General features: G+C 30.2%; 1 pseudogene; it reads right to left on the bottom strand.

Annotated features, from left to right (window-relative positions):
• Positions 1–5,669: 5,669 nt before the first annotated feature.
• On the bottom strand, positions 5,670–8,028 carry LOC127078691 (uncharacterized; annotated as a pseudogene).
• Between the last annotated feature and the right edge of the window lie 449 nt (positions 8,029–8,477).

The raw sequence follows: 8,477 nt of genomic DNA, 5'->3' as shown, positions 1-8,477 counted from the left end.
CCGTAATTGAGTTTGTTGCCCATGTCGTGGTAATTGAGTTGTGTTGTTTGGGTTGACGGGGTTATTGGTGAACAACCTGGTCTATTGAATGAAGAAATTTGTGTGAATAATTCGTTGGAGAAAGGAAGAAATAGTTGTTGTGGTGTTTTGTAACCATATGTTTGTTGGATGATTTCGTGTTGTGATGTTTAGGTGTTTTGACTATGGTAAGAAGTGTTGATGTCATATGTTTCTTGGGAGGTTTGGCTATGGTAGGAGGATGTGTTGGTGATACATGTTTGTTGGGAGTTTTGATAATAATCATGATGTTGGAGGTGGTATGGAGTATGCTATTTATTTTTATGGTTGGGTGTATGATATGTATTGGTTGTGGGTTGATAATTTTGTTGGGTAGGGTGTTGTGTGGTTTGATAATTTTATTGGAGATTAGATGTTGAATCTTGTTGTGTGTAAGTGATTTGGCGTGGGTCGTATAAATACTTATTTTTTAGAGAAAAATCAAATTGTAATCGATCTATACCAATTCATATAATTAGAAGCTGGTTTAGATTCGGTTGGCATGACAACGTCGATTAAGACTCGTTGATGAAGCCTAAAACAACAAAACAAACAAAAAATAAAAATACTTAACACTACAACATATCTAAAAGCATAAAACAATAAAAATAATATCATCTGGTGCAGACATCATATCTCTAACATCATTGTCATCTTTAACTAGCACCCACATACGCTAGATATCATCATTGTCATCCGAAATAGAGATGACGAAATAAATCTCTCAATTCTTCTAATTCTTTCATCGTCATTAATCCCTCTGTCTAACCAAATGATCAAGTTCTTCTCAAACTGCTCGGAACTCTAGATGTTCTAAAAATGCATCTTTATCAGAGTCTTGGTTCTAAAAAAAACATGTCCATGTCTTTCACTACTCATGTTAGAACAAGTGAAGAAAATATTAAGAAGAAAATGAGAAGTGTAAAAAGTGATAGAAGACATATCTCTATTTATACTAAATAATACCTACTAAAATATAATATTTTACAAAAAAAAGTCGCAACACATAGGCGTCGGATGAATTGGCGCATCGTCTTAACGTCAATACATGTGCGTCAATTGGATTGACTAGACTATTGGTGGCGTAACTTCAATTAGCTCACCTTATAATTTGTATAATGCAAGTGCTAATTCGTCTGACTTGAGTGCTACAGATGACTTTTTTGTTTTGTTTGAGACTGATGTATTTTAAAAATTAATGGAGGAATATGATTTTTTTGGTATTTTAGTTGAAAAATATGATTATTTTAAAAAATAATTTTTCATAATAATTTTTTTAAAAAAATCAATCATTTTAGAAAACTATCTAAATATTATAAAAACTGAATCAATTATTTTGTAATAATTCTATAAAAATATGAGTTATGTATTATCTAAATATTATTATAAACAAAGTATAAACACATTTATAATAAAAAAATATTTTCTTTTCATAATTAAGATGTGTGATGATATTTTCTAAATTTCGTTTTGATACTTGACAGGGTTGGAACATTAATTAATTAATCTTGTGAAAATGGAGGGTGAAAAGGTTGTGTCAATGAAACATTACTCTAATGAGGAAGTAGATGATGATGGAAGAATAAAGGGAACTGGTATATATGTTTTCTATATCTTTTCAATTTTAAACTTCTTCTGATTTCAACATCTCTCTTTTTCTTTCCTTATATAACACACAGTGGCGGAATTAGGGGGACGTGGGAAGCCCAAGACCACCCCTCAATTTTTTTTTAATTCATATATATTAAATAATAAAACATCCTTATTTTAAATTAAAATTAATTTTTATTTTTTCTTTTTTATTCAAAGTTAGGTTAAAATACAAATAAGGTAAAAAGCTCCTACCTTTCCTTTCTTTCTCATATGGATTTGCTACCGGCACGGCGGCACCGGAATCGGAACAGATTAAAGTGAACGACATCTAACAGGTAAAAAAATTTATTTATGCTTCTTTTATAAAAAGTAACAAATTAAAGTGATTGCTTGATTTGTATTTTTGAGATTTTTAGGGTTCTTCTTTCTTGATGTGTTAAAATAATCTATATGAGGTTTATTAAGCCAATTCATAACATTGTAATTTACAAATATAATTATACACTGTAATAAAGTTTATTTAATCATTGTTGCTGCTAATTTCTAATAGTGAAGTTACCGGTATTTGAAAACGGATTAAAGTTTATTAATTAAGTTTATTAATTTTTTTCTCTTTTAATTTTTATGTTCTCTAAATTGATTTTTGGATCTGATATGATATTATAGGAAGAGTAAAGATGAATAATAGGAAAATTGATTCTTTTTTCAAAAGGAAAGCATGTGAAATTGAAAGAGAAGAGAGAGATGAAGAAATTATAATCCCGACATCCGAATCTGAAACAGTTCTTGAGAATCCAACAATTGAAGAGCATCATGGTTTTAAAAATTCTTTGAAACGCGATCCTGGAAAGCGTCCTCCGATTTTGCAATATCCACCAAATTAAGTGGATGCAATACGAAGAGCTTATCTAAAATGGGGTCCATATCAAATTCATTTAGAAAACTATCCTTTGTCTGTAACGAGGATCATCTGAGAAGGTTTCAACATACTTGGTTTATCATATTTCCATCATGGTTAGAATATTCACCATCTGAAGATGCCACATATTGCTTACCATGTTACCTTTTTTAGCAAAAAACTAAGTGGACATCCCGGATCACTTGTCTTTATTTCTATGGATTTTAGAAATTGGAAGAAAGTTAGGAATGGAAAACATTGTTCCTTTCTTAAACACATAGGGAAGGATCCTTGCTCACCACACAACAATGCAATGAAAGCTTGTTAAGACTTATTGAATCAAGATGGTCATATTAGAAATGTTATTCAAGTGCAAAGTTCAAGTCAAAGAATGAATAATCGGTTACGACTCAAGACTTCAATTGACACTGTTCGTTGGTTAACACTACAAGCTTGTGCTTTTAGGGGTCACGATGAAAGTAGCAAATCAAGAAATCAAGGTAACTTTATTGAGTTATTGAAACTTTTAGCATCCTACAATGATGAAGTTGCAAAAGTTGTGTTGGAAAATGCTCCACAAAATTGCAAGTATACTTCACATCAAATTCAAAAAGAGCTCTTGCAAATTCTTTCTAGTAGGGTGAAAAAGAGTATTTTTGAGGAAATTGGTGATTCCAAATTTTGTATCGTTGTTGATGAAGCTCGTGATGAGTCAAAAAAGGAACAAATGGCTCTTGTATTAAGATTTGTTGATAAAGTTGGTTTAATACAAGAGAGATTTTTTGATGTGGCACATGTTAAAGACACCACATCTTTAACTCTTAAGGAAGCAATATGTGATATACTTTCTCAACATAACCTTGATGTTTCTAACATTCGTGGTCAAAGGTATGATGGTGCTAGCAATATGATAGGAGAATGGAATGGTTTACAAGCCCTCTTTATGAAGGATTGTCCTTATGCATACTATGTTCATTGTTTTGCTTATCGATTGCAACTTGCATTAGTTACATCATCAAGAGAAGTCAAACCTGTTCATAAATTTTTTGAGAAGCTGATCTTTATTGTGAATGTTGTTTGTTTTTCTACAAAGCGTCATGATGAGTTACAAGCTGCCCAATTAGAAGAAATTGCTTATTTGTTAGAGATTGATGAGATTGTAACTGGTAAAGGTGCAAATCAAGTTGGTACATTGAAACGAGCTGGAGATACTCGTTGCACTTGATAAAAGAAATCATGGGAATAACAGATATGCTTTGTCAAGCCTTACAAAAAAAATCAAGATGTAGTTAATGCTATGAACTTGGTTCGTTCAACCAAACATCTTATTCAAGGTTTGAGAGAAAATGGTTGGGATATATTGTTTACTAAAGTGATATCTTTTTGTGAAAAACATGGTATTGAGATTCCTGATCTTAATGATGTTCATTCAACAACAAGATTTGGACGCTCCCGTCTTGAAGAGAATCAAGTCACAAATCAACATTACTTTAAAGTTGAAATCTTTTTCACTACCATTGACAAACAATTACAAGAGTTGAATAGCAGATTCAGTGAGCAGGCAATGGATTTGTTAACTATTTCTTATTCTTTATCTCCTAAGGATGGATATAAAGCTTTTAGCATTGATACTATTTGTTCTTTAGTTGAAAAGTATTATCCTATGGATTTTAGTGATCAAGAGAAGAATAATTTGCAATTTCAACTCCAACATTTTCTATTTGTTGCTCGTCAAGCATCAAACTTGAATAATTTATCAACTATTCAAGAACTATATTCATGTTTGGTTGCATCTGGACAGGCTGAAACTTACTTCTTGATTGATAGACTACTTCGTCTTATCATGACTCTTTCCGTTTCTACGGCCACAACTGAGAGGTCTTTTTCAGCAATGAAAATTATTAAGACTAAGTTGAGAAACAAGATGGATGATGAGTTTCTTGGAGATAGCATGACAGTATATATTGAAAGGGAGATTAGTGCAAGCATTAGTTCGGAGTCAATTATTGACGATTTCAAGTCACTCGGAACGCGTAAAGCATTACTTTAAGGTAGTTTTAAGTCATGTAATTTAAATTTTTAGTAATTAACTTTGTATTTATTTTAACTTTAATATTTTATTTAAAATACTATTTATATTTTATTTATAATCTTTATTTTACGTTAGCGGTCATCCCAAATTTTTTTATCTGACTTCGCCAGTGAGCACACATGTTTTATATTTTTATGTCTTTTAAAACTCAACTATGATAAAAAAACAAAACAAAAATATAATATCTCTTTGTCTTTTATAAGAAGTATTCTTCTAAAATAGTGTAACAACTTTGGAGGATGCATGTGTGAATATATATATATATATATATATATATATATATATATATATATATATATATATATATATATATATATATATATATATATATATATATATATATATATATATATATATATATATATATATATTGATTGAATGCATATATGAGTATATATATTTTGAAAAAAATAATATAACACTTGATAAATTTGATGGGTGACACCTCATAAATTTGATGGTGTAATAAGAATATAAATACATTTAAAATAAAAAGTTGAATAATTGTTGAAAAATTCAAATTGTCCAAATATTATTATTTTTGTTGAAATCGTTCATTTTTTTATATTGTTGTATTTTAATTCTATTAGTAATTATTATATTTTAATTAAAGCATTATTACTAATTAGAAGTTAAAAATTAAGTCGAAACAAAATAATAAAGAGGTTGAAGCTTGACAATAGGCCTAAGTTTCATAAAATATGGCCTTAAACAGACCCAATGCCTTAATTTGAGAAACTTCAACGTCAACTCCTAAAATTGAATTCCAAATCAACAAATGTGGATGAGATTTGTGTTATGTGGATGATAATTGTCACAAGAAACAATACCATAATCATTAAGTAAATGAACCTATCCTCGTCATTTTCATTAAACTTGTCAGTAACTTCAATCCATTAACAATTACTTTTGTCCTACATATCAGACAGGACGGATCCAGACATTATATATTATTATGGATAAACATGAAAGAAATTATAAATTAAATTAAATTTAAAATAAGAAATAATATTGTTTAATAAATCACATTTACGATGAAAATTGTCTATTATCCATTTTTTGAAAATGAGCTAAAATAACATCATTGTTAATTTTTCCAAGAACATTTCTTTCTATAAAAGTTACAAGACGGTCATTTAACCATTGATCAATCATTTTGTTACATAACTGACTTTTCACAAACTTCATAGTTGGGAAAAAAACATATTTCACGCTTGCAGTTGCTACTGGCAAGACTAAAGCCAACTTCAGAAGCTTATAAACCATATCAAATGCGTTGCACTTATTTGTTTCTACGAGTTTTGCACAAAGATATGAAATTCCTTTTAAATTTGAAAATTTTGAGTCACATCGAACATTTCTAACATAATTTTGAAGTTGATGCCGCACCACCACTTCTGACACATCTAAAAAATCATTTGGATAAAGCTCAATCATCCTCAATATTTTTTTCACATCAAAAGCTGCAAATGACGATGAGGGACTCAAACATGAAACACATTGTAAAAGTTCAGTATTCTCTTCATCAAACATAGTATTGAGTTCATGCAATTGCAAATCTAAAACACTAAACAAACAATCAAGCTTATAATGATGCAAATTAGAAACGCTAGAAGTTGTAGCATGTCGTCTAGGTTTCTTCCCTTACACATACAATGCATCCATATTAGGCACATTAGTATCATGCTTATTGCAAATTCCCATACCTTAGATATAAGTTCTTTCCTTCCACCATTCCTCATTTCTTGTAATTCTTGTTTGGTAGCATTGATAAGTGACAGAGCATTCAAAAGATATTGATCACGATTTTGTAGCGCTACTCTCAAATCATTTGTAAATCCTAAAATCTCAACCATCATATATAACATGAAGATAAAATCAAAAGACTGGAGCACATCTAGCAAAAGTATAGTTTCACCATATTTTTCAAATGACATAGGCTTCATGACTTCTTCAAGTACCCCAATAATGACACTGTACAAAGTCATTAAACTAGTGAGAGTCCTAAAGTGGGAACCTCAACGAGTCTCACATGCTCTAGCAATATATAATTCTCGATTTAATCCACTCCAGTCTTTAATTGACCATCTTCAATCAATTTAGCAAATTGAGTTACTTGTTTGTCCCAAAGCAATTCTTGTCTCTTGTTAGAAGATCGTATGAAATTAACAAGAATATTGATCTTATTGAAAAAACCACTAACATCTTTGTGAGTCTTAGCACATGCAACAAGTGCTAATTAAAGTTGATGGGCGAAACAATACACATAATAAGAAAATGGATTCTCATTTTGGATTAAAGTTCTCAAACCACCACACTTACCTCGCATGTTGTTGGCTCCATCATATCCTTGTCCCCTAATGCTAGATAAACTCAAGCCATTAATAGACAACAACTTTTCAAGTGCCTTCTTAAGTGACTTATCACTTGTTTCTTCAACACTTACAGTGCCAAGAAACCTTTCTTTTTACCAAACCTTTACTATTAACATAGCAAACAACAACATCCATTTGTTCTTTACCAGCAACATCACCATATTGATAAATCAAAACACAAAACACATCATCCTCAATATCACATACAATTCGTTGAGTTATTTCACATGCACAAGCAGCAACAAGATCCTTTTGAATCTTAGGAGCATTCATATGGTTATTTCCTGGAGCATAATCTATTACACTAGTGATCTCTGGGTGAATTTCCTTTAGAGTGTCCACCAACTCAATAAATGACCCCTTAAATAAAGAGTTAATGGACTCGTCACTTCCTCTAAATGGCATACCACACCTCAAAAGAAACTTAGTAGCTATAAGAGATGTGTTTACCCGAACACGATATTCGACATTCATTTGCTTAGTTTGATTGACAAATGCAACCTTAATACTTTGGTTTTGGTTCATGAGAGTGTAACTCATATGCACACAATTAACATGACTATTGGAAGAAGTATAATGATTAACGAACTTTTGAACATTCTTTCAATCACCAAAAACCTCTCCCACAAAGTGATCTCCCCCAGTTTAGAGACATTTTTAAACAAAAAACATGGCAAACAAAATGTTAGGTCCTTAAATTCACTATAATCAATTCAGTCATACAAATCAAACCAATTTTCGCAAAATCGACGTCTTTGTTTACCTTGAATAGACAAAGGGTAAACAAAATTGTGAGGAGGTTGATGACGACCTATTTTTAAATAAGCTTTCCTTACCTCATTTTGGATGTCAGGATGATAGTTTGAAATTGGAGGCCTAATTCCTGGATCCATTTCCAACCATTCAAAATCAACAATTTTAATACTCTCACTTGGATGTGAAATTTCCGATGCTTCTAGATTTGCTGAAGAAATAACTTTGTCTCTAGAAAGCATAAGAAACAATTTCTTCATCCTATAAAAAGAACAATGAAATCATTTAAAATATTTATTCAAACTATAAAGAGAATAGTAAGATCAATTGATTATAAATAAAATCATTTATGAGAAATTGAGAAAATTGTTTTTTTTTTACAAATTAGGGTTTTAGGGCTCATCTATAAAAGGAGAAAAGAATAAGGTAAAGTTGAAATACTCATTTTATCTTTGATTTTCAATCACTCGTGAATAAATGAAACCAAGTCAAATAAAAAAATCAGAAAATAAAATAAAAGATTAACAAATATGAGAGAAAAAACAAACACGAAAGATGATGAAATTTGAGAAAAAGATAAATAACTGTGAGAAAGAAAAGTGAGAGAAATAGTTACTATAAAAGAGAAAAAGTGAGTTAATAATATTTGTTTTTTTTTATTATTTAATCTGTGTTAATATATAATATAAAAAATTAAATATTATAATAA

This window comes from Lathyrus oleraceus, chromosome 5 (genome assembly GCF_024323335.1).
Source record: "Lathyrus oleraceus cultivar Zhongwan6 chromosome 5, CAAS_Psat_ZW6_1.0, whole genome shotgun sequence".
In the NCBI taxonomy this organism is placed as follows: domain Eukaryota; kingdom Viridiplantae; phylum Streptophyta; class Magnoliopsida; order Fabales; family Fabaceae; genus Lathyrus; species Lathyrus oleraceus.
The sequence above is the reverse complement of the archived record's forward strand: the minus strand, read 5'-3'. Positions and strand labels throughout refer to the sequence as shown.